Consider the following 6,006-nt stretch of genomic DNA (forward strand, 5'->3'; position numbering starts at 1 on the left):
AGATTTAAAAAAAAACGCCAAAAAACGTTTTTCCTTTTTTTCTTTTTCTTTTTTTTTTAAAGTTAAAGGACCAGGATTCTGAAATTGAGTTATCGGGTCGAAAATGACTCTTCTGGCATCTTCCGGCGCCGAACCAATCCCGTTAGACTCCGGCGCCGAGCCCGTCCCCTGCTAGTGATAATGGAAAACTTGACAGGTTGTTCAAGGACTGGAAATTTTTACTCCAGTTATTTCATGTCCACTTGGTTTGGCTTGCGCTCCCACCCGCCGCCCCCGGCAGAAGCCATGGCGCCCCGAAGGAGGGGTCCACAGGGTAGAAAGGGGATCTTCACCCGTCAAGGGGAGAGACCCACTTTGGAAGGGAGAAAAGGGCGATGCGGGGAGACTGGTTCAGATTCAGATGATTCATGATCCGGAAAAACGTGCTTTGGACCTCAGATCTCTGGGTTTTTAAAAATGCTGAATATCGGGGTCATTGCGTTGTACTTCACTAGAAAACTTGCTGGAGGACTTTTGACCCGAACCAGCCTTTAGCCTATGGCTAAGACTATCAGACATGCAGATTTCAGGCTCCGAGGAGCATGAGGCTGGAAGAGCCGGATTGCTCGAGGAGCTGAGTTTCGTGGATTAGATGGAGATCTAGTAAAGAGGAGGTGCACTGTCCAATATCTTGGGGGGGGGCGGCCCTGGGGTTTCCTCGCCCCAACTATTTCCCTCTCTCCCTTCCCCGTACCCCTCCGCCGCCAGGACCCCAGGGGCCCCTGGACCCTCAACTCCTGCATTGGCCACCTCCAAATGGCACAAGCCCCCAACAATGTTCCAACCTCGAGGCCGGAGGGAACGGGCAAAGCAGAGTGGAGGGGCGGGAGTGGGGTATCTAGATGGGGCGGGGGCGAGAAAGCAAGAAAGGGAGGTCCACCCGCAGCTTTCTCTAGAGAAATCAAGCTTCCTGCGCTTTGTTAGGCATCTTTTAGGCCCCCTTAGCCCTCAGCCAAATCTTTACTAGAAAAGTATTCGGGTCAATTAGTCGCCAACCACACTTTGATTTCAACATCGCTTTGACCCTCTTTCTTCTGATATATCCATGCTCCGAAAATGTGGATAAGCCTGGCCCCTGAGCTTCTTAGAGGCAATTGGAAGAAACTCTCCCATTGCGAGAGCGGAGCTCCTTCCCGTTTGTCTGACCGGAAAAACGAGGCCCAAACCGGGTTTTATTAGTGGGATTAACCCTGGCCTGGCCTCAAGGTTTCTTTGCCTTTTGTGGTGGAGAGGGGTAATCCGGATAATTCAAACCAGAAATAATCGGTTATGTTTAGGGGTCCTGACTGATGTGGGCGGGTCGAATTTTTCGGATAATCGCCAAGGCCCACCAAGCTTTCCAGATCGCAGAGTCGTCGGTCGTCTGACACCAACGCGGTGATGGGGAAGTGGCTGTGGGAGGGGAGGAACTGGGGGATGGGAAGGGGGTGTCGGGACCCGGATTTGAGTCCCGGAAGAAACCAAGACCCCATTTTCGCTGCTGCAGCAAAAATGGAAGTGGCTGCAGGGGGAGTGAGGCAGACGAGAAGGGCGCTGAGCGTGGGGGGGAAAGGGGAAGCGACCTCGTTCCTCTGAAAACCGGAGAGAGAAAGAGAGAAAACGGGGTGCAGGACCGGCGCTCTGAGTGCAAAGGGGAAGCAGCAGGCCAGGGAAGTGACCAGAATCTGAATTTTCGGCCCCGCGGGCGGGAATCCCGCCCTACGGAACCGGAGCTTCGGAACAAGCCTGGCCCGCCAGCGCAGGCCGCTCGGACCCCAGAGACCCTAACCCTTCACCGACGGGGTGCAGACACCCTTTCTCCCCACCGACCACAGATCCTGCGGCCCCTCCGGGCCCGCCACGCTCTTCTACCTGCTCAACCCTGATGTGAAGACGCGGGAGATCGGGGGTGTCGGAAGGAAGGCGAGGCGGCGCCTACAGGTGGAAAGAGGACAACTTTAACAAAAAGCTCCCTCTCTCCGCGGCGCATTCTCTCATCGCGCTGTGTATAGGCCGCGTGTGCACACACGTGCACACATGGTATTTAACAAGTTTTAGTTCTGGTATTTATTAGGTGCTTACTACGTGCCAAGCACTGCGCTTAGCTCTGGGGCAATCTGATGGGACACAATCACTGCACATATTCACAGCCACACACGCACATGTGTGCACACACATCCATACCCATGGCCTTATGCATACCCTCCCACATACAGACACACGTGCACTCATGTACGGACCTACACATGATTCGGGCTGGATTCTCGGACGGGGCTGGGAGCCCAGCGCTCTTCTTCTCCCGAGGGTCCCCCAGACTGGTGGAGGTCGCTGGGGTACCCAGTTAGATTGGGGTGGAAGAAGAGAACCACCGACTGGAAAGCGGGATTTCCCGGGAAGAACCCGAATTAGTATGTCCCGATCGGCTGGGGGCAGGGGGAGGAGGCTTGGTTGAAGGAGGGACGCCGTCGAGTTGTGGAGCGAACCAGCGTGTGTGGATTGGAGCGAGGGGGGAATCCACGCTCGGGCCCTTGATTCCCTTCCTCCCTCGACCCTTTGAGAGAGGTCGTGGAGCAGAGGAACCCAGAGGACCCCCGCTCTTCCCGCAGTAATCGGCTTGGCCGGCTCCACTGTTTTGGGGGAACGCCAGCCTGGAGCGACGTGGCGGTTTGCAGAGCTTTCGACTTGAGACCACTATCCATGAAAGCTGGGGAAGATGCAGGTCACCGCCCCGCGGTTGTCTTGCCCATTTTAGGAACTGGGCCCGTCCTGAGATCCTGTTTGCCCTGAGAGTTCTGGGGGCAGGGAGAGGAAGGAAATTAGAGGATGATTCCCGAGGCTACTATCCCTTCAACCCGAAATCAGCCCCCGACGTCTCCTACCTGCCTCGACGTCTCCCTCCGCGCGATACCCAGGCGCCCGGCTTCTGTGGAGGCCTCCGACCAGGCCCAGCTCGAGTAGGACCGAGGCAACCCTCCCAACCCTCGCTCCCGGCCAGAGTCTGGCTCCTCTCGGGACCCCCAGAACGGAGTGGGGGGAGTAGGGTGGGATGGCCAGGGAGGGAGGGAGCTCTCTCTGCCTCCCCAGCCCCGGGGCCACCTCGTGGTCACTCTGAGTGCTGTCCCCATGGGCTGGGGGCTTTATGGCCTCGCTCTGCGCAGGGTCAATGTCGGAGGCGATACCGGGGGCCACAAAAGGGACGACGAGAAGGGGCCAAAGTTGGGCGAGGGGAAGGGCGAGAGGAAAGAGAAAGGGGACAGCCCACTGTTCGATCCCCCAACATCGTGGTGGCGAGTGGGCGGAGACCCCATCCCTGGTTTTCCCGCGCCTCTTCCCCCCCCCCACCCCTTTCAATCCATCAGTTTATTGAGCGTCTCCTCCTCCTCCTCCATCTTCTCCCCTTTTCCCCTCTATATCCCTCTCTCCTCTCCTCCGCCTCTTTATCCCTCGAAATCTCTTTTCCTCTTTCCCTCTACTCCCTCTACTCCCTCTTCTAGCCCTTTCTCTCCTACCCACCTCGCTCCCATTTTGTCTCTGGCCCTTTCTCTCTCGACCCCACCCCCCCTTCTTTCTTCCCCAAACCGCGGTTCCCCTTTCTTTCCCACCAGCTTTTCTCTCTGCAGGGCGACCCACTCCTTGATTCTCCGAGTCCTTTACGGACCTACAGATCCCAGGTAGGAAAAAAAAGGCATAAAAACACGTGTATAGAACTCCAGGACGGCCGGGAAAGAGGCCCTAAGGAAAGGGTGGATTTGTGTCAGTCCTTTATTACGCAGAAACAATCTTCAAATTTTCTTGCTTTGTTCCAGACCCGCGCTGACGAGGTTCCGTGGAGAATGGTGACCAGCTGTGCTTCTCTACCCTGAAGGCAGAGCAAGAGGGAAAGGATTTTAGTTGCAACAGGAGTGATTTAGGTTAGACACCACGAAGAACTTCTTAAGAGTAATGAGGGAAGCTTGGGATCAACCCAAGTCACGGAGGGAGATCATAGAATAAAAGGTTCATGCTTTAACCAATAGGCCACGCTGCTTCTGCAGTCTCCTTGCCTCTCCCCAGCCATGACAACGCCAGGGAAAAAGATTCTATGATCTCCCTCCCTGGGGCTCTCATGGCTGGGGAGAGGTAAGGAGACTGCAGAAGCAGCATGACCTGTTGGTTACGGCATGAACCTGGGAGTCAGAAGGATCTGGGTTCCAATTCCCCTCTGCTACTTGTGAGCTGTGAGCCCTTGGGCAATTCACTTCACTTTTTTTGTGCCGCAGTTACCTCATCTATAAAGTTGGGATTAAGACTGAACCCCATGTAGGATGGGGACTGTGTCCAATCCAATATATTTATGTCCACCCTAGCGCTTAGTACAGTGCCTGACACAGAGTAAGTGCTTAAGAAATACCACAGTTATTATTATTATTTTTATTCCCCTGAGTCCTTTGGACAGCCCCCCAACCTGCAATCCATGGATTCTGGGTTATGGACTGAAGATATCCATGTGCCACAAACCACCTGGACAATTCAGGGAAGAACAAAGCACGTAATTGAAGTAATTATTCGGATTGCTTGAATTATCTGAGTAATTGGTTTATTCTTGCACTTTTTTTTCAGTGAAGGCCCCGCCTCTTTGGGCCAAACTGAGTAGAATCTCCTAGTGACCAGAACAGCACATCCGCCCTGCCATCGGGGAGGAGGGGTGGCCGGGAAATATGACTTTTGTTGTCATTATTATTATTATTATCAATTAATTAAGTGCTTTCTATGTGCTAAGCACTCTTCTAAGTCCTGGGTTAGATGCAAAATCATCAGGTCCCCATTGGGGCTCACAGTAAAAATGGGAGGAAGAGTAGGTACTGAAACACCATTGGGAAGCAGCGTGGCTGAGTGGAAAGAACTTGGGAGTCAGAGGACGTGCGTTCTAAGTGGGCTCTTCCACTTGTCTGCTTTGTGACCTTGGGCAAACCACTTAACTTCTCTGGGACTCAGTGACCTCATCTGTAAAATGGGGATTAAGAGTGTGAACCCCACATGGGATAACCTGATTAACCTTGTAATAATAATAATAATGATGCTGGTATTTGTTAAGCGCTTACTATGCCGAGCACTGTTCTAAGAGCTGGGATAGACACAAGGGAATCAGGTTGTCCCACGTGGGGCTCACAGTCTTCATCCCTATTTTACAGATGAGGTAACTGGGGCCCAGAGAAGTGAAGTGACTTGTCCAAAGTCATACAGCTGCCAAGTGGCGGAGCCACTTGTATCTACCCCAGCGGTTAGAACAGTGCTTGGCACATAGTAAACGCTTAACAAATGCCATAATTATTATTATTATTTTGCAGATGAGGGAAGTGAGGCTCAGAGAAGTTAAGTGGCTTGCCCAAGATCACACAGCAGGTACATGGCAGAGCTGGGATTAGAATCCAGGTTCTCTGACTTCCAGGCCCTTGCTCTTTCCATAGGGCCACACTCCTGCGCTGTTGACAAACGTTCGCTGTTTAATTGATGTTAACAACCTCACAGCCCACTCTCCTTCCCCGCGAGGCGTCAGCAAGGCGCCCCCAAAGAGCTGGGGGATTAGACTGTAAACCCGTCAGTGGGTAGGGATTGTCTCTATCTGTTGCCGAATTGTTAATTCCAAACGCTTAGAACAGTGCTCTGCACATAGTAAGCGCTCAATAAATACTATTGAATGAATGAATGAAGAGTGGGGTGAATTTTGCCTGGGTTCGTGCTTAGCTCCGGCAGACCGCTAGAGGGCGCCCAACTCCAGGGCAGCGGCGCGGGTCTCCGGGCCTTTAGCTGCGAGGCAACGGAGCCGAGGAGACGGGGAATAACGGGTCGGTTGGGGCTCCTGGTCCTTGAACTTGTAGATTCCCGGTAAGATTTAGGTCGAAGACCGTTCATTTTCTCTCCTAAAAGCTCTCAGTTCTGGCAGAGCAGGTAGAAGAGGAAGCAGGACTCACAGAACACTTTGCGGGGCGGAGAAGGATGGATGCGAGC

The sequence above is a fragment of the Ornithorhynchus anatinus genome, chromosome 11 (assembly GCF_004115215.2).
Source record: "Ornithorhynchus anatinus isolate Pmale09 chromosome 11, mOrnAna1.pri.v4, whole genome shotgun sequence".
NCBI classification, from domain to species: Eukaryota; Metazoa; Chordata; class Mammalia; order Monotremata; family Ornithorhynchidae; genus Ornithorhynchus; species Ornithorhynchus anatinus.